Here is a 22334-nt window from a genome sequence, read left to right on the forward strand (position 1 = left end):
AATTAAACACTAATATTTAAGATGTAGTCAGGGAAAGAGAAAGTTAAGAAAGTGTGTTTGAAAACCAGATGAAAGTGTAATCACCGAAGCTAAAGGGAAGTAGAATTTCAAGGATTAAATGGTGGACTGTTAAATGCAGGAAGATAACATACAAAAGGACTGTACAATGTTTGCATTTGGAAGTTAGCTCTCATTAATAACTCTGGCAAAGGAAGTTTAAGTGAAAGACTAAAAGCAAAACTTAGTGGTATAAAAGGGTAAGGAAGTACAAACATAGAATATAAACTAAATAAACTATTGCTCATAGAAACATGATGATAGCAGCACCCGGTTGGCTCAGTGGGTAGAGTGTGTGACTCTTGATCTCAGGGTCATGATTTCAAGCTCCACGTTGTGTGTAGAGATTGCTTGAATAAATAAATAAATAAATAAATAAATAAATAAATAAGTAAACTTAAGAAAAAAAAGAAGAAACGTGGCTAGAAGACACATTGGTAGATACATATATAGGACTGAATGTAGGTATATGTGGGTATAAGACAAGTTTACTTTCTAATACCCATATTAAAATGTAAGCATATTTGTATAGAGAGTTTAAGAAACAAATGTAGAGGAAATGGTGGGGATAATATACTGGGAAGAGAAGTAATTTATGGAGTCAGTTCATGAGTGCATATGCAGAGTGATTGGCTCTTAAGGGAGAAAAAATCAGAGAGAAAGAGAAAATGATGAAGTCCAATTAGAATGATTTTAAGAGAAAGATGTGGGATTTCATATCTAATGGACTACATTTTCTCACAGAAATCAGAAAAATGGTGATATGCTGAGAGATGGAGATCATACATAGCTATATTGGTGAAGATTTTCCAGAAGTATTGGGTAAAGGTAGAGAACACACTAAGATTTTGTAGATATCTGCTGGGCACTAAATTTTTGCTAGAATTGAAGATTGTGAGTTATTTGTCACACTTTTATGTTACAGCATTTAGCTTCTAAAAAGGTATTTTTTGCTTCATGGATAACTAATTTTTCCATCACTTTCAATGGCAATGGATATTTAATTTGAATATAAATTCTTAGTTCATCTCACTTTATTTTAAAAACTGGAAGTGAAATCTATTTGGAATGTTAAACTTATTTAAATGCATGAAATTTTGCATCCATATTTATGTAAATTATAAAACTCTTGTGTCTCTAGATTTGATAGGAATTTTAGCTGAATGAGACTGTGTTTTCATTTTGATGGTTGTTCTGGAACAGGAATCTAGCTATGCATTTTGATATGATGTTTCAAAGTCCAAATTGACACGTACTAAAAAATTTTCTAGTCAATAAATCTCTATGAGCTTTTTACTTTTTTTCTGAGCCAAAGTTATAAGAATGTTAGCCCTTGTCTCCAAAGTTATCATAAGATGCTTCAAAGTCTTTTTTAACCCTCCACTCTCTGAACAGAAATCAAGTTGAAAAAACTACATGAAATTGCCTTTACTACACTATAGAGATATTATTTGGTTGTTTTCTCTGAAAATATCAAGTTACCATTAACATTGTGCCATCCAGTCAAGTTTTATTTCAGATAGGCAATAATAATAATAATTTCTCCTTTTGAAATGAAAATGCTTAATTTTTGTAAGGATTATTTAACTCAAATTGCTTCAGGGAATTATTAGATTTTAAATGTTTATTTTATTTGTGAGGGAGGGGCAGAGAGAGAGAGAGAGAGAGAGGGAGAGAGGATCCCAAGCAGGCTCCCTTCTGTCAGTGCAGAGCCCTATACAGGGCTTGATCTCACAAAGAGATCATGACCTGAGCTGAAATCAAGAATCAGACATTTACCCAACTGAGCCACCCACGCACCCTGAGAATTATTAGATTTTAAAAGCAATCTTCAGGGATATTAAAATATAACACGCTATTTATTAACTGTCATGTTCACAGAGTTTACATTATCTAATATAATTTCAAGTGTACTGTGCTGTTTCTAAGATTAAAGTTTTAAGATAAGTATATCCTAAGGTAATTGACTTTAGGAATTATCCAGCTCATAGGTATAGATATACTGCTGGCATATTAAAAGGATTTGTACTAAAAATTCTAGAATACTAAGTTTTGATTTATTTACCCTGATGTATTTAAACTATCTTATGGGGGCGCCTGGGTGGCTCAGTTGGTTAAGCGTCCGACTTCGGCTCAGGTCACGATCTCGCGGTATGTGAGTTCGAGCCCCGCATCGGGCTCTGTGCTGACTGCTCAGAGCCTGGAGCCCGTTTCAGATTCTGTGTCTCCCTCTCTCTCTGACCCTCCCCCGTTCATGCTCTGTCTCTCTCTATCTCAAAAATAAATAAATGTTAAAAAAAAAAAAATTTAAACTATCTTATGACTAAATCTTATATGCATGTTAAATCCGAAGAACAAGTTAAAATCTTATGTGTTTTGCATTTAGTTTCATTTAGCATTAGATGAAGTGCAAATAATAAACAGATAAACTATCTAGAGATATTCACAATATAAACTGTTTTGGGGATTATCTTCCAAATAATGGCTTTGCCTTTATTAAAATTTGTTAACTGGACCATGTAAGATATTTTGTACACGGGCTATCGGTGCTCGTGAAATAATAAACATGAATATGTTTTACTTATGCCTTAGAGTGTCTTGTGCCAGATGATGGTATTTTGGGTGGAAAAAGCATGCCAATATCTTTTGCTAGGCTGCCATGATGCATTAGGGGGTCATGCTATACAGTCATACAGAACATAGCTATACAGTCCTTTGTGGGGAAGCATGAAGGACAAAGAAGTTCCAAGTCAGTGCTGTCTAGCAGTGACTGACAGAGGAACTGGACTTTGGCCATTTGCTAAGTAGCCATCACTGAAGCACTGAACTAGCCATTTTCTGGTATTGTGGAATGGGGAGTGGGACATGGGGGAGGTAGGTTTGGAACCCACCACTGTTTTATGTTATTTTGTCTAATCACTATAGTCTTTTTTTTTTTTTAACGTTTATTTATTTTTGAGACAGAGAGAGACACAGCATGAATGGGGGAGGGGCAGAGAGAGAGGGAGACACAGAATCGGAAGCAGGCTCCAGGCTCTGAGCCATCAGCCCAGAGCCTGGCGCGGGGCTTGAACTCGCGGACCGCGAGATCGTGACCTGAGCCGAAGTCGGACGCTTAACCGACTGAGCCACCCAGGCGCCCCTAATCACTATAGTCTTAATAATTGTGTTACTTTATAAGACCCTGTGGGTCGATTTTCGGTAATTTGAATATCTCACCAGTTGGTTAACAGGGATGAGATAAGCTCTTTCTACTGTTTATTTTTTCATTTCTGGAGTTTGACAAGGACTTTAGATGAGATGTTCCAAGGAAACTAAAGCCTTCGCACCTATAAGCCAGTTCAAAAATAGGGGCCACAAAGGAAGCTCAAAGTGTCTTCAGTCAATAGTTTTAGTACATAAGAATTCTCACATAACATGGTGCTTGATTGTAGACACTTAGCACATAGAAAGTCTTCCAATTGTTGTATGTGGTCCGCACACGTTATGCCAGGAATTCATCACTACATGAAACCAAAATGTGTGCCTTGCAACGGAAGAGTTCCTCACCTTCCAGTTTTACCTACCTAAATGTGGGAATCATTTCAAAATAGAGGTTATATTTTATTTTATGTTTTAAATATTTACTTACTTATTTTGAGAGAGAGAGAGTGCGTGTGCATGTGAGAGAGCTTGCGCAAGTTGGGGAGGGGCAGAGAAAAAGAGAATCCCAAGCAGGCTTTACACTGTTAGCATAGAGCCTGACATGAGGCTCAATCCCATGACCTTGAGATCATGACCTGAGCCGAAATCAAGAGTCAGATACTCAACTGACTGAGCCATCCAGGCGCCCCTCAAAATAGCAATTTTAAATCAGAAAGTTTATTGATGACAAATAAGACTATGTTTAGTATGGTAAATTTTAGTAATGTATGGGTCAATGTATGTAAGAATAGACCTTTGTTAATTTATATATCACTAAGTGTATATAACTTCACTGATAATTTTATCTTAATATATCCTCTAAAAATTTTTATTTTCTCTTAAGGAGATAACGACTTTGGCTTTAACTTCAGAGAGTTCCATGACTCATTTTGAACTCTGACATCCTAAAGAGTCCCCAGAGATGTCACTATGTCTATGTCAAAAATAGTAAAAATAAAAACAAAATCTATGATACCACTACATTTTATCAATGATATATATGATATGTCCACTTTATACATGTATTATTACTTATTTAAATTATTAATTTTTTAATGCTTTTACAAATAAGAGACTTAGATGCTTGGTCGAAAATATCATTCTTGACCTTTGGGAACAATTTCAATAATATGGCCAATTTCATCCTCCCAGCTCTTTCAGATAAGCACAGATGACCTTATAAATAACCATCACAAGTGCCCCTATGCATCAGCACTCCTGTATCCCTTGGGTAAATTCCTAGCAGTGCTACTTCTGGGTCATAGGGTAGGTCTATTTTTAATTTTCTGAGGAACCTCCACACTGTTTTCCAGAGTGGCTGCACCAGTTTGCATTCCCACCAACAGTGCAAGAGGGTTCCCCTTTCTCCACATCCTCTCCAGCATCTGTAGTCTCCTGATTTGTTCATTTTGGCCACTCTGACTGGTGTGAGGTGATATCTGGATAAAGAAATTGTGGTTTATATACACAATGGAGTACTATGTGGCAATCAGAAAGAATGAAATATGGCCCTTTGTAGCAATGTGGACAGAACTGGAGAGTGTTATGTTAAGTGAAATAAGCCATACAGAGAAAGACAGATACCATATGTTTTCACTCTTATGTGGATCCTGAGAAACTTAACAGGAACCCATGGGGGAGGGGAAGGGAGAAAAAAAAGAGAGGTTAGAGTGGGAAAGAGCCAAAGCATAAGAGACCGTTAAAAACTGAGAACAAACTGAGGGTTGATGGGGGGTGGGAGGGAGGGGTGGGTGGGTGATGGGTATTGAAGAGGGCATCTTTTGGGATGAGCACTGGCTGTTGTATGGAAACCAATTTGACAATAAATTTCATATATTTAAAAAAAATAAATAACCATCACAGTCAAATTTCACACAGGAGAGCCTGAAAACAGAGTACAGGTATCCTGTGTTTTTTGGAGGATCACGTTATGCCGCTTCACTCTGATGAAACAACAACATTAGTATCTGTTTTCGCTAACTGAAGGAAATCCAAAGAGGGTTTTCATTTTTACAAAAAAGAGTGAAAAGTGAAAATAGTGTTCAGAGTATATTTTGCAGCAAGTAGTTATAGAGGCAGCACACATCCCAAGCAGCAGGAGAGAGAGAGAGAGATAAGGAAAGAAAGAGGAGGGGGGGAGAGAGAACATAACTATATTACATAAGAAGATGAAATAATTCCTTCTATTGACACATTGACATAGTACCATAGAGATCCCATCCTAAATGCTTGTGCCTTATAAAATGGACTAGGTTTACACTAACTTTCAACTCACTTTCGGTGTGTTCCCATAAATAATGTCAGCTGTTTAAGCATTTAGTCAGAAAAAATTAGACAAAAGATTTTGAAAGGAAATATGATATGACTCATTGGACAGTCAGAGAAGATGAGTAAGACAGCCAGTTCATTATGGTGCCATTTTAGATAAGGAACAGTGTATTTTTAAACAATGGTGACAATGCTGACGGATCCCAAATTAAAAGTCTGCAAACCTAATAAATATAATGACATGTGATGTTTACATGATATACACAGCTAGTTTTAAAAGTAGTGTTAGAGGATGATGTCTATTCACTCTATAGTTGCATAAGGAGATTTGCCCCTAAATCCAATGAATACTTTTATTGATAGTTAACTCCTTTTTTTCTTTTTCTCTGATGAGTTTAGCATACTGAATCAAAGGACATCTAGATAATAGGAAGCCATAGTATCAAACTGTATTAACTTATTTACTCTTTAAAGAACCTTTATTGAATAAGTATTAGGTCTCTGTCACTGTGCTTTGAGCTAGAGTTATTAACTAATAATGAGTAAGGGGCCTAATCTCAAGTAAATAGGTAACTCCAATGTAACATGTCGGTAATATGGTAGAGGGTATACACAGTCCTGCGGAAGAAGAAGTGAATGGAACCTAACACACTTCCTTGGGTAATTAGCATTTATGGGGAAAGATGAAGGATAAGTTAGAGGGAGCCAGGTAAAGAGGAGGATGTGTCTATACATGTACTTCCCTCAGCATCATGGCTGAGTAAGTGTTCTGAATAAGCTTCCATTGTAGGACAACGGGACTGTGGTTGGGATATACCCTTTGTATCAGAGATTTAGAAATATGGGGAAAATAATGGAATTGGGTGGTTATTACTCTGCTCAGACGATGTATAAAAAAGGTAAATAAAAGCCAAGAATGAAGGTCAGTTAAAAGCCAAGTGTAAAAGTCAAAGGCCTCCTTGGTAGCTTATATAGGGGCATTCATCCCCTGCAGCAGAAGAGTAGAGAAAGCTCCAAAGAAGGTTAAACTCTCATCCAAGCTAGATCTGCCATGTGAAGGTCAGCACCCTGTTTGTGAAAGCATGGGATACTGATAAATGTGTTGATGAGTTGAAACTCTTGAATCTAGTTTTCTCTGAACTCTGTGAGCCTGCAGAAATAACCCATTCTTCTGCTCTAAAGGCTGGAGCTCTGCCACTGCTTGGCGATGATACAGATGTCTCTCACCTACAAAATAACATGCATGCCATCCAGATCTGATACACATGGTCAACACTTGGGTTAGGTCACAATGTAATCCAGCTGGGGATCTGCTCCACCTGCTGAAAGAAGAAAGGGACTCTAGCCTTAAGGAAAGGCTGGGTGTAGGCAACATGTACTGGTGGGAGCTGTGAGGGTAAGTACAGGACTGACTTTTGAGGGCACTGGATGAAGAGAGATTTAATTCTAAGTAATGACAGCTTCATGAGGATCCTCTTCAGAGGTAGGACTTAATATCCCAGCAAGGACCCTGGAAAACTATGTAAACACACTGCTTAGATATCCTATACAAGCATGGAAAAATCATGATATATATTAAGTAAGATAATGCCAGTTTTGGAGTGACACTCCAAATTGAAATTGGGATTAAAAGCAAACAGAGGTAAGCATGTTGGCATGAATATATTATGAATGCATAGGTTATGTAAGGTGGGAAAATCCCAAAAAGTTATGTTTCACTATATATCCTGGAGGACATAAAACTTTCCAAAAAAATGACAAGTCAGCACTGAGAGGGCCACCAAGCATCACTAAGTTCAGTTGCTGGCTCTGCTTTCTAGGTCAGGGCTGACAAAAGAAGATTCCTTTCAAAGTCTGGGCTTACACATAATAAAGAGGTGGATACTATCCACCCCCAAAAAGAGGCCTGGTAACAGCATTTAACTGTGGAGGCAGTTACTGCAATGAGAGACAAGTGACATCAAAAAGACAGCCAAGGATATTTGACCTGCAAAGAATTATGGAGACATAGGGGTGGTTAATGGTATGTGGCATCCCTCAAGCAACATGTTCATCTGTACAATCAGAATTAGGGAAGAATCATCATGTTGTTGAGAACAATCTCTAACTTAAAAAAATTCCTTTGTCTTGTTTCTGGATCTGGGTTCTTTTCTTTTTTCTTTTTCTTTTTCTTTTTTTCCTTTTCCTTTTCCTTTTCCTTTCCTTTCCTTCCCTTCCCTTCCCTTTCTTTTCTTTTCTTTTCTTTTCTTTTCTTTTCTTTTCTTTTCTTTTCTTTCCTTTCCTTTCCTTTCTTATTTTTAAAGTTTTTTAAAATTTATTTTGAGAGACAAAAAATAAATACAAATAAATAAATAATAAAATAAAATAAAATATTTTCTTTCTGGTAATGGACTGTCTCTATTTGACCCTGAAAAAACTAAGGACATTACTAAAAGAGTATAAATATAATTTGATAATATTAGAGCATGACAATGTGCTCTTCCCAAGCTGTCTAACCAATATTGGCTAGCATGGCAGGTAAGTGTTGGTCTGATTTGGATTTTTTTCATTCAGAATACTGGTTCTGTTTTTACTTGAGTGGCATACATATTGCAACATAGTCTGAATTACTTCCTGACAGCGCTTATGGTAGGAGAAACATCTTAATCTCTTACAGTTACTCCAAGTATGTCTCAATAACAATATAATTTAAAATCTCTGTGTATCTTTATTTGTATTATCCTGCTTATTTTCGTTATCACTAGTAGACTTAGATGCTGCAAAAATTCATTCAAAGGATAAAAAGCAAACAGCCATGATGCTTTTCTAATAGGAATGCTCTGACATGCTCTATGCTAAGTGCTTGTGGCTGTGTAAACACTTTACACAATTTCATCTGAGGCTTTGATAATATAACTTTAATATCTGGGTTCTCCTAGAAGCAGAGCCTAATACAAAGATTTACATGGGAAGAGATCAAAGGGAGCTGAAATGAGGGAAGCAAGAGTGAAAGAGAAACAGGAAAGGCCATTAAGAGGATGCGTAATTGATTTGGCCATCCTGGTCCGCAAGCGGTATTGAAATCACAGTCCAGCATAATTGCTTCCAGTCTCCACTTGGCTCAGCTTGTATCTTATTCTTCACACATGTTGCCGCTTCCCTGTGCTGTGCTTTCCCCCCTTCCATTCCCTAGTTGGCTAACTCCTGTACCTCTCCACAGTCTCAGTGTTTCAGTATGAATGCTGTTTCCCAGAGAGGAGTTCTCGAACTTCCTCATAGCTCCTTCTACCCGCTACTGACACCTTCCTGGCAACTATTCTTTTCCTTTGTAGTACTTGTCACACTTGTAATTGCTTGGTAATTATTGGTTTCATGTTTATCTTTCTTAATATGTGGCAAGTTGCCAAAGGCAGGCACCATGTTTGTTTCATGTGCCACAATGAGCACAGTTCTTGGTACGTATCAGCGCTCAGTATAGTTCGGTGAGAGTTTTTAAGTGATAGAATGGATGAATGACAGAAAGTATCATTTTGTAATCTATTGTTTGTGAGTTGGGCTAACATACCTAAATACAAATGGATGTGACTATAAAAGATGAGCCTGTTAAATGTAGTTCTTTGTAAGATGCAGTCTTATTACCTTATAGCCAAGCTAGATAGATATCTATACAAATAGTATCTATAGTGATATGGTTCTATACCCCTCATCAAATTTGACACATATTTTCCATTGTCTTTATTTCTCGTGACATGTCTATCTATGGAAGTGTATCTAATAAACCACAAAAATAAATTTCCGTTGTGGTACTAATCTCATTGAATATAAGATTCTCTGTTAACTAGTTTTAGTGATGTCTATTTCCATAGACTGCCACATTTTTTTTTTTGATTTCAAATTTCTAGAATAATATGTTCCTGCAAAAAAAAGTTAAATAAACTTTTATTTTTCCCATGTAGGTAAGAGCTACAGGCAAATATTCCAAAGGTATTGAGGTCCAGCCAATATATCTGTTAGGAGTGATTTACCTGTGTAATTCTATTAGCAATCAATGTGTCTATTAGTATATACTGGCATCTCCTTAATTCTGCCTTGTTAATAAGATATGATGTGCTTAAAATGAATAAAAATGACTGCAATTCAAGACCTCTTATTTAATAATATAACATTTATCTTATATTTAACAAGACCAACCGTGAATGCCTTTTTAGTGAGCAACAATGAAGCAGTAAATGTATATTTCTTATAATTGAAATGCAAACATGAATTGGATTAAATATTTAACAGAATTCCTCTTAAGTGTCTTAGACTAGTTCCAGAGAGACTTCCAATTCTGTTGAGCATTAAGGATCTACAGAGATTTCTTACATATTCTAATTTTCTGGGCCTAATAATGCTAGATTTCTGATTCAGTATGAATGGAACAGATCTTAAGACTCTGTATTTTAAAACAATTTGAAAAAAAGTTTTGATTATCTGTCAGAATTGTGGTCCTTGGCTTAATACTTACACATTCAATTTGACCATATAATATATTCATGCTAGCAATATTTTCATAAAAATACAGAGAAGAAAGATATGCCAGAATGGTTATTATGAATAATTATCATCACATAAACACTTCATTTGTTTTAGTGAAAGAGCTAATACTCTCCAGACCTTATTATATTTGTGGACAAAATATTGGAAATTTGGTTTCTAGTTACACAATTAGCTTTTTCTCTATTTACATAATGATTGCTTTTCTAGGGCCTTCACTTCTAGTTGAGGAACAGTGAAAGATTGTGTCAGCTTCAACTGTCAAATTTTAAATATAGCTTACATCCTTTATATTCAGTTAAATTATGTTAATAATATGTTTTTCCTAAAAAAATCATAATATTGGCACATTATAAGAGCTGCCTGCTCAGTAGGTGCATATTTTATTTCAGAAATATATATTGTGAAATTTTTAGAAAATAAATGTGCTTGAAATTATATGAATAGCACAACATATTTATTTGCAATGCTATTGCGTATTCTTTCTGGGCCTTTTCCCCTGCTGATTTTTAGGAAACCTTCCAATCTGTACCAAGTACAGCTAACTAATGAGAGAAATCTTTGAGAAAGTAGGAAAACAAATCCAGAGAGGATTATTTTATAATGACTTTCAGCCTGTAAATGCTTTTCATAATTTATGATTGTATCCAATTATTCTCTAGTTAAATTTAGTATACGTCAATATGGTAGGGAACTTTTATTCCAGGACTATGTAGAGAAACCTTGGTGCTTGTCTATTTTTCTGGGTGATTGTTAACATAAGCAAGGGATGGTGATGGATGGGCTCATAGGAGCCACTAAACAAGAGCCCTAGGAGTCTTCTGTTTCCCAGATCCTACCTGACCAGGATCGTGCCTGACATGCCCCCACCCCCCATCTTTCCTGTTGCATCTGGCATTCATACTTCTGGCCACACTGAACTCCCTTTGACTTTTCTAGGAAACCTGATCTCCTGCCACCAAACCTTTGAACAACTTGTTACCTCTACCTGGGGTACCCTACCTGGCTAATTCCTTTTTAACCTTCAGGTTTCATTATAGAGGAATGGGGATGGTTTTATAGGCAGGTGACCCGGACTTTAAAAGGGCTTCATGCTTGATTTAATGCGATTGCTGTCTTGAATTTCTATATCATTTTTGAAAAGGGACCTTGTATTTGCATTTTGTACTAGACCATGAAAATTATGTAGCTAGTCCTACGGCATTTTATTTTGGTAAAATGTCCCAGTTCCCAATTTCCTTTGATTGACTGTATTTGTACACTCTTCCTCTAATTAGGCTTTAAGTTCCATAAAGACAGTAACCATTTGGTAGGCTTTGACTTTTCCTTTCCTAACAGTCCTCCGTTCTCATTTGGGAATCCATTTTGTTTAGATGGAACTGACATCTCTCTTGGGCCAGAAGTGTAACATGTGATTTAGGCTAATCCAATTGGGTTGGCTGATCCTTGTGACTCAGGGCTAGGCATGTGACCAAGCTGGTCCAATCAGAGCGTACCTCTGGGTGTTTGCTGGAACTGCTGTGGCAAGGATGCTGCTTCTTTTCTGCTGGACATTAACAAGAAGCTCGTAGCCTAGAGCTACTTCCAGCTGTCCTGGAACCATAAGAGGATCCAGGCTTAAGATGAGACTGACACCACTGAAGGAAGTGAGAAGAAACAGAGAAGACATAGGTGTTCGATCAAGCCTCACCTGAAGTTCTCCTCTGATTTTTCAGTTATGTGAGCCAATCAATTACCATTGTTGCCCAAGCCACCTTGAGTCAGATTTTCTTTTTTTGCATCCAGATGTTTCCTATCTGATATTGTATTTATCTTGCTTATTATAGTATTCCTGATAACTGCCACGACCTGGCATAAAATAGATCCTCAGTAAATATATAATGGAATAAAAAATATATACAAGCAAGTTAAATGTCTGCCTCTTGATTTTGGCTCAGGTCATGATCTCATGGTTCCAGAGATCCAGCCCTGTCCCCACTACGCTGACAGTGAAGAGCCTGCTTGAGATTCTCTCTCTCCCCCTCTCTCTGCTCCTCTGCTGCTCTCTCTCTCTCTGTCTCAAAATAAATAAATAAACATTAAAAAAATATATATGCAAGGGATGTGAAGACAGACTTAGTGCATTTCCTAATATGAACACAGAAGCACGTTGTCCTACAAGGCTGGTCTGACATTAGAAGTAGACAAATAATACGGTTCTTATGTGGTCTGATTTCTGGAGATGTGAGGAAAGTCATTTTCCTTTTTCTTCCTTTTGCCTTTCCAGACTTAATGTACTATAGATATTGACTATACAGATACTCAATATCAGTGGGTTCCAATTGTAACTCAGCCATTAACTAGGTGTGGAAAGAATCTCCAACAAATTATTTAATCTCTCTGTGCCTTTGTTTCCTCCTATGTTAATCATATTTGAAATGTGAATATCAATAATTCCTACCTCATAGAAGTGTTATCAGGTTGGCACGAATTAGCACAATTAATACATGTATTTAGAATAACGCAGGTCACAGGAAGAGCTCAGTAAGGGTCTATTGCTATTTTTCTCTCCTAAACCTTTGCTACTTATTGAATAATCCTTGGTTTAAATTTCCCATCTGTTTAAATGCAGATGAGCCAATGTACAGTTTGGCTTGCCAAAATTTATCAGTCATTTACATCTTAATGCGAATACATAAAACGTTTCCTGGGAGTAGTTGTTGAGGAGGGGTGAAAATAGAGAATGGAAACATTGGGCAACTATCTGAAAGATCAATTCATGGATATCAGCAAAGAAACACTGAGATCACAGATGTCAAAGGAAACCGGAAGCCCATATAACATGTGTGCATTGGGCCAACATGTTGTAAGAGGTAATAAAACAGTTCCATGGGTCACTGCACTTATGTGTCAATGGCAAGAGAGAGCAGTGCTGGTTTCCCCAGTCTCCTGAGCACTGGATAGCTTTCTCCAAGTTGTCAGTTTCTACAATGTTTCCGTGCGCTGAGAAAACTTAGTTACAGCTGTGTCGAACCAGGAAAGAGCCGAGCATAGACCATTGCTTTCTCTCTTATTAAGCTAGTGGACTAAAAGCAAAGATATTTGGTTTTAGAGACCCAATGTTTTCCCACCGACTCTCGCTGCAAATTTGAGTCTTAGAGTAAAAGAAAATTAGTAGATACATAAGATTTAATCAATAGTGTTTTTTTTAATATACAGAATTTGCCCTAGCACAAATCTTCTTATATTTTCACAAGTTAAGTTTATAATCTCATAAAGATTTAGTCGAAGTCCAAGATATTAAAACTGATATATAAGAATTATTTTATTTCTTGATAAAGTGTCATTTAGCTACTTAATTGATTTGAGGAAGTCCACATTTTTACAAAGACAATGCTCAGGATTTGACAGTTTTCTTATATAGCTAGTTTTTTAATCCATAGAATATTTATCAGCTGACTTATTTTAAAATCCACAACACTTATCAGTTGCTTGAAAATACAAACTTACCCATGGTTTTCAACTGGTTTGAACAGTAATATTATTTTGTGAAGTTTGGAGGCAAGACAATAAATAGTCCCTTTTACTTTCTTTCTCCAATTTTTAAAAATTTTTTTAAAATGTTTATTTTTGAGAGATAGAGACAGAGCATGAGCAGGGAAGGGGCAGAGAGAGAGGGAGGCACAGAATCTGAAGCAGGCTCCAGGCTCTGAGCTGTCAGCACAGAGCCTGACATGAGGTTCAAACTCAAGAAGCATGAGATCATGACCTGAGCCGAAGTCAGACGCTTAACCGACTAAGCCACCCAGGCACCCCTCTTTCTCCAATTTTTAATACAATTGGGGGATAAACATAGGTATCACACAGATAGATATTAAATATCCACGTTATAACTAAAAAAAAAGAAAAAAAAACTGGCCTAGAGAACATGTCTTCAATTTGTGGTTCAGATGAGTTTTTCTTCCAAATTAAACTTCCTGCCCTCTGTTGAGGGACAGCTCTCCACATCTCTCTCTTATTTCTCCACATCTTTTGAACAAGAGGCATTGGCAGCTTTGTTCACTTTGTTCTGGATTATTATTTTTTTTTCAATTATGTTAGTATAGCAAGTGGCTTTGGAAGATAGATATATATCTATATCTATATCTATATCTATATCTAATCTATATCTATATCTATATCTATATCTATATCTATATCTATATCTATATCTATATATCTATCTATCTATCTATCTCCACATACGCACACACACACAATAAAATACTACTTGGCAATGAGAAAGAATGAAATCATGCCATTTGCAACAGTGTGGATGGAACTGGAGGGTATTATGCTAAATGAAATAAGTCAGTCAGAGAAAGACAGATACCATATGTTTTCACTCATATGTGGATCTTGAGAAACTTAACAGAAGACCATGGGGCAGGGGAAGGGGAAAAAAAGTTATAAACAGAGAGGGAGGGAGGCAAACCATAAGAGCCTCTTAAATACAAAGAACAAATGGAAGGTTGGTGGGAGGCGGGGGAGAGGGGGAAGTGGGTGATGGGCATTGAGGAGGCCACTTGTTGGGATGAGCGCTGGGTGTTGTATGGAAGCCAATTTGACAATAAAGTATATTTAAAAAAATTTAAAAAAGAGGGAAGCTTTGTTTCCTGGCTAAGATGAGGAAGATAATGTCTCCTGTGGGACAAATGTTGGTCATATGTACTAGGACCTCCTTATAAGTTTGGGGGTGTCCTTAGCTGTAACAGAAACCCCTTTGGTGTGCAGTATCTCCTTGGGCTGCTCTGCCTCCCATCCATGGGGTTTAGGGGTGTGAGGGGAAGGAGAACTGATGTGAACATGTGGTTGATGCCACCTGCTAGGATGTCTGTGGTTTTGCAACTTCTGCCAGCAGCACCTATGAAACTATGGCAGATAACTTGTTAGACTGCACAGTTCCTGATGTGGTCGTTTTGGAGGGAAAAAAATAAAAAGTAAAAAGGTCTGCATATATGCAAGATTCTTGTGTGGCACTTGGATGAAATTTTCCTTCGTTGTTTCTCTCTGAATCTTTGTATTTTTGCTTTGAAGAGTGTCATATTTCATATTTCACTGATTTTACCATAAAACACCCATCAGGGTATCTGTGAGAAAAAAATTAAGAAAAAATGCATAAAAATTTATGTTTCAAGATATGATCTTGCCACATCAAGTGTGACTTATATATTTTTTTGTACAAAATCATATACCTGTATGTCTTCCTACTTAGATCCCCTCCAGGGGGAAGAGCATATTTCTGTTGGACAAAAAACTCATACATTGTTTCAGATTCCTTCCATTACCTTCCTTGTCCTTTCTCTTTGATGACACCAATCCCTTGGGGAATCTTGTAGAAATTGTGTATTTCCAATGCCAGGTTTCTATAAAACATCAATTTAGAAGTCGTGGAATTTGGCTTCTGGAATGGCTAGCAAGATGAAGTGAATGAGATTTAGCTACTCATGGAGTGAATCTTGACCAAAGAGAAATGTGACACATCAGAGCAAAAAGGTGTCTTTCCTTTTCTCCTTCCAAGGTATAGATCGTTTTGCAATCTTTCTAACAAAGTTCCTTGGATTGAATGCATACAAGTGCTGAGTCACCCATAGTACATTGATAAAGCAGTTGATAAACCAGTGTAGTAACACATCACTTCTCTTTGATTTGTACTTTTTCTGGCCTGATTTCTTTTTCTCCTCATCTTCACTGCCTTGGTCTTATAATTCCCAAATAACATATTAACATTATAACACATTCTTAGGCACATTTTTCTAGAGAACTCTAAAATACCAAATGTGTTCTCCAACCTAAGTGAAACTACAAGCACATTTAGGCTCTTATAAGACAAAATCCAAACATGTGAGCATCGTAGAGCTCCTTCTCATGCCTAAGTGCATTAATATCCACTATCTATGTTCTGGTGTCTTATGGAAGGACCCTTAGGGGAAGGCAAAACCAAAATTTCACCAGAACATATAGTATTCTTAAATGGCCACAACAAGATATCATAATTTAAAATTTCAAAGTAAGAAAAGGTATACAAAAAAATATATACATATGGAGTAGTCATGATTTCGAGGAAAGATTCATTAGGAGAGAGGAGTTTGTGTCAGAAATTGACTTGGCTTGCTCCTTAACTTCTCTGCAGTTTGGGATGTTTATTTTCAGCATCGGTCTAGGAAAATTTATTTCAAACAAACATATTGGTATACTTTGGGAGAAAATTGGCAAGATAGAGGGAGGTTCTTCCAAAAATAATAACAACCCAATATGCTATACTTTTCTATTTCACTGAAACGCGAGCAGCCAGAAAAAGATATTTGCTCATCTGTAATCTTATGCTAGGTAACTTTAGAGTGAGTTAACATGAAACGTTTATGATGCCATCTAGACAGTGGTGTAAATATGTTCAGTGGAGGCAGCAGCAAAGGTCAACAGATTAAACTACATATTTCAGTGATTTTACCAAAAAACAGATGCAATGTTTCCATTGGCTTCAGAATAGAGATTAAATTCCTTAACCTAGTGTTAATTAGCGTTGTCTCTTTACAATCTGATGGCCCCCATGTCTCTAGTGCCCTCTCATACCACACCCCTTATTCCTACCAAGTTCTTCTTTCCCCTCCATAGTGCAGTCAAGTTCGCCTTACTTCTTAGGAGATGCAAGCTGATATATTTAGGGGCCAAATGTCATGAGGGGTGTAGGAAAGTACATTCAAAATGGCATGATACAGTCATTTACTGCTTAACTCTGAAGTAATAAGAACCATGGAGTTCAGAGGAAAAAACTCATAAACAACAACTAAACCCACTTTGATTCGAATTCTGTATCTAGCACTTTGTGCTCTGAAGGTATCACAAACTTTCTGAAACAACTGTCTTAATGGTGAAGTGAGAAGAATAACACCCACTTCTCGAGTGGTTGTGACATCAAGTGAAAACTGTATGTGAAATTACTTTGTAAAAGGCAAAGTGTTATCTGATGTTAGTTCCTCATTGTCATTTTTTCTTATTATCATCATTACCATCATTGACAACCTGCTCCCATTAAGCTTAGCTAAAACAAAGTCAGTCAAAGATCTAGGGTGAAAGACATGGTATGAATAAATATGAGAAGTGTTTGTGTGTCCTTCTATGTTAGAATGCAGAAATAATGTATAAATTAATCACCTCCTCGCAGCTTGTGAATCATACTCAGTCACTTGAAATATCCCATTTTTTTAAGTTTATCTATTTATTTTGATAGAGACAGAGAGAGCATGAGCATGAGCCTGATAGAGACAGGGAGAGAGGGAGAATCCCAAGCAGACTCTGTGAAGTCAATGAGCAAAGCCCTACAGTGCAGGGCTTTGAACTCAGGAAACCATGAAATCTTGACCTGAGCAGAAATCAAGAGTCAGACACTTAACTGATGGAGCCACCCAGGCACCCCATCTCCCATTTTTTTTTGCTCTGATATTGATTAGTGATTCTATATGTGTATGATGAATGATAATTTAGATCATAACTGAAGCATGATGGCTATTCCCAAAGTTTAATAGCATTATGAAACACTGACAATTGTTTCCAACTATAAAATAAGAGCTTATCTTAATAAGTGAAACAATCCATACTTTAAAAATAAAAGGCAAAGAAGAATGAACAAAAGTAACTTTGTAAGATCACTTCTAAAGCTCTTTTCAAAAGTTTGTAAAAGGTCAGCATGGTCTTTATAAAAACAACAACAACAACAACAACAACAACAACAACAAAACCCAAAAAACAAAAACAAGCACTAGCTTCATGAATTTAGAATGTAATCTGATGAGGACCAACATGACATTTTCTAAAGAAACCAGGGACTGTAGTTTGTTATTGGCTGGAATGGCAGATTGACTGTAGACTGAACAATAGGTAATTTTGGTTTACAATGTCAACTGCAAGTCAAGTGTGGCCCTATAAATATCATTCCTAGATGAGTCATTTTTATAACTTTCACAAGTGTCCTGATTGACAAAGTAGGGAATAATTCTGTCAAACTCTTAGATGATGAAGAGTTATGAGGGATCATGTATCCCAGGGAGAAAATTATTAAAATGATCTGAAACTAAATGAAAGACTAGGGAGCAAGTCCTCTGTTATCTGGTTTTCTCTCCCTTCCTTAAAGCCATGTGGGGATGGAAGAGTCAGGGAACATCAAGGCAGAAATACATGTTTTAAGAAGGCTAGTGTGGCACTACCTATCTCTTGGTAACTTAAGGATTATTTTCTCCCCACCATTAAAGACCTAGATATTTCCTTCTAGCACTTTATTTTAGTTAAATTTTATAACTTTTTATTTTATTTTAGTTCAGCAACATTTCAGTAAAAAGGGCAGTACAGATACAAATTAAATAAAACACAATTACTATTATATTAGGGTAAGAAAGACAAATGCGTAACAAAGAAATACAAGACAGTGGGATACATACACAGATTTTAAAGGCTAAGGAACTAACTCTTTTATCAGGTAGAGCTGGAGTTAAGGGAAAGAATCATTAAGAGGGATTTGTGTGTTTTTGGAATAAAGAAAGTTTATGCAGCTGATTTGGTGAAGGTATTGGTACTTTCTGAGCAAAGAAACTAAATGGGCACAAATGAAGGGTTGTATCCAAATCAGGAGCCCCATGTGGCTCTTAGTAACTGTATCTAAAGGAAAGAAGCAGGAAATGAGGCTGCAGAGGAATCCCAGAGGCAGAATACAAGAATAACTCATTGAGGTAAGAAAGAAACATAGTGTATAAATAGGTAGTATCATCTTCAATATTAAAAGCAAAAACATACAAGATTATAAAAGTTGATTATTGTCCTGTATAATAAGTTATTTGAAATTATCTGAATATCAGACAATCAAGGTTTTCTTCAGATTTTTTTACATACCAGTCTATGTCTTTTTATTTTAAGCTCCTCTATATCCATCCATAGTATATTTGGTCCTTGTATTACTTTTAACAATATCCAAAACATTGGTTGTATTATAAATACTCCAGAAACAAAAAGGAGGGAAAGTCTATAAATAGAAGTAATCAATGGACATGTTTGGTCCAATGATTTTTGTGTGTAATTCACACCCAAATAATGTTTTGGACTTTAAGAGAAATGTAAAGTGCTGAATTTATCACAGACTGGTATTTATTGAGTAGCATGGTCATGTAGAAGTCTGTGTAATTGATGTAGCTTTCTAAAGAACTTTTCTTTTTTTTAATGTTTATACAGTGGCTAATATACCAGCAAATTCAAACTTAAGAAAGACTTGCATAATAATGTACTTTTTTTTTTCTAGAACTAGACTGATTCTGTATGGAATTGGAAGCTATTTTCTGGGAGACATCTAAGTGTAGAATTAATAGCTGTCTCTGCTATCTTCCTTGCAAGGAAAAAAAATGAGATTGGAAGTTTCATAAAGTGCACTGGTCAAATGCTTGATGATAGCTTGAGACATGCTTTTTATGACAAGGAATTTTCAGAGTAAAGCATTATCAAAAAAAAAATTGTTCCACAAATAAGACACCTCCTGTGAATTTACTTTTATGAAATTTCTATTTATTGCCACAGTCTAATAATTTTAAGAGATATGTACATGTAAGGGAAAGTAATCATAAAGAGTACTTTTTAAAAGCACAATTTTAAAGTAGGAATAAATGAAAGTTTCATACATTTAGATTACATTAATACATATTTTATGTTGAGAAAAGGTGACTTTTTTATTTAAAAATTTTTTAAATGTTTATTTATTTTTGAGATAGAGAGAGACACAGAATGTGAACAGGGGAGGGGCAGAGAGAGAGGGAGACACAGGCTCCAGGCTCCAAGCTGTCAGCACAGAACCCGATGTGGGGCTCCAACTCATGAACGGTGAGATCATGACCTGAGCCTAAGTCAAATGCCTAACCGACTGAGCCACCCAGGCACCCCGCAAAAAAGGTGATTTTTACAATGACATATGTAAATATGCATCATCAGCACACAATCTATACCTCCTTGAATGGTGGCTAAAGTGTGTATAAACACATCAGAGGAAAAATAAGAAATAAAATTAAATTGTAAAAAATCCTTATATTCACTGATTCTAGTTTTGATTACTCAAGATTGGCTTCAAAAGAATTTGTGTTTTTCAGTGCATCTGAAGAGATTAGCAAAAATATTATAAATGTAAACATGGCCCCATAGACTATAGTCTGTATAACTGATTGTTTAGAATTTCCATTTTATCACCATCTCTTTAATTCTATTTTCCTTCGATTCTTCTAGGACTATGTTTTTTAAACATGTAACTTTATAGAATTTAAGTTATTCCTCTTTCAGTTACAATTGGAAGAAAAACATGAAGTGATTCAAAATTGTTAAGAATTTTCTAAAATGCATCTTTCTAGACTTAGGATGGGTTCATGTCCCAATGGCCACATTGCAAGTTGAAAATATCAAAAGTTGAAGATGCATTTATTTATTTATTTACAAAAAAAAAGTTTCCTTATTTTGAGAGAAAGAGTGCACACTAGTGGGAGAGGGCCAGAGAGAGAGAATCCCGAGTAGGTTCCCTACTGTCAGGGTACAGCCTGATGTACAGCTCGAACTCACAAACCATGAGATCATGACCTGAACTGAAATCAGATGCTTAACTGACTAAACCACCCAGGCAACCTTGAAGATGCATTTAGTACACCTAACCTACTGAACATCATAGTTTAGCCTAGCCTGGCTTAAACATGCTTAGAACAGTAACACTAGCCTATGATAGGGGTAAAATCATCTCACACAAAGCCTGTTAGATAATAAGGTGTTCAATATCATGTAATTGATTACATACTGTAGTGGAAGTGAAAAACAGAAAGGCTGTGTGGGTACAGAATGGTTGTAAGTGTATCAGTTGTTTACCCTTGCGATTGTGTGGCTGACTTGGAATTGACTCTGCCCAGCATCATGACAGAGTATTGTACTGAGTGGTGCTAGCCTGAGAAAATATCCAAATTCAAAATTAAAGTATAGGTTTTATTGAATACATATCATTTTTACACCATCACAAAGCAAAAATATAGTAAGTTGCATCATCATAGGTTGGGGACTGTTTGCAGTATGAAATATTTATTTGTTTATTTATTTATTTACTTAAGTTTTAATTAATTAATTTATTTTGAGAAAGAGAGAGAGAGCATGCACAAGTGGGGTAGGGGCAGAGAGAGGGGGAGAGAGAGAATCCCAAGCTAACAGTGCAGAGCCCAATGCGGGGCTTGATCTCAAGAACGGTGAGATCATGACCTGAGTGGATATCAAGTCAGATGCTTAATGGACTGAGCCACCCAGGTGCCTCTGTACTATGAAATATTTCATACAAAATATAATTAAGACAAATTTTCAATTAAATGTGCTTGTAATCATGAAAATGAAATAAAATTATTTGTTTGGTCTCTTTCTAAATACCTACAACCAAGTGCCATTGATTGGTTAGTACAGCAATTAATTGTCTTGATTTTTACATCTTCAGTACCTTACTTTAAACTCATCCAACTCATAGCATATGTAAATGGCAATTGAGGAAATATATATTATTTAGATGATAGACTAGAAAGAGGCTATTTTTCTTTATTTCCCCAAATTAAGCAAAGCTCATTTGAGTGATTGTTTAAAAATATATGCTAAACAGTTTGTAACTGAAATAATTACATTAAGTTTACCTTCTAAATTCTCTGAATCTTCCACATAGGGCTCAACAATGAGGTCTGAGTTCCAATAGAAAACAGATGAATTTGATGAGATTGATTAGAGCTTATAAATTATTTGAGATAAATAATATTGAATAATAAAAGTCACCATTAATCACATTAAGCCATCAGTCTTCATGATAACACATTTAGTGCGTCTGATATCTAATAGCCTGCTAGTATTATAAATCACTTAGGATCAAATGTGCAGACAAAAGTGAAATGTAAAGCTAAATGCAAATTTTAACAGTTTTACTACTTATTTCAAATTTCCTGATCATTTTTATAAAGGAGTTTTTATCTTGTAAGACATTCATTGTCCTCTCTTGACTCCTGAAAAGTTATAGTTTCAGAGAGAATTACTTTACAGTTCAGGGTGTTTTTAACACTCCAGTGAAAGCGCAAGGCTGTAGATAGTCCAAAGACATTTAGCCATCTGGCGTGGAAAGAGAACTCTTATTTCCTTTTAGGTAATTGCTTTGAAACCAAATCTAACTTAATGCTTCTTAACTTTTAAAAGTAAGCTAACAACCTAGGGATCATTTTACCAAATTGATGGTGAGTGTGGGGCACAATGGAAAGTTTTGAATG

This window comes from Neofelis nebulosa, chromosome 3 (assembly GCF_028018385.1).
Source record: "Neofelis nebulosa isolate mNeoNeb1 chromosome 3, mNeoNeb1.pri, whole genome shotgun sequence".
Lineage (NCBI taxonomy): Eukaryota > Metazoa > Chordata > Mammalia > Carnivora > Felidae > Neofelis > Neofelis nebulosa.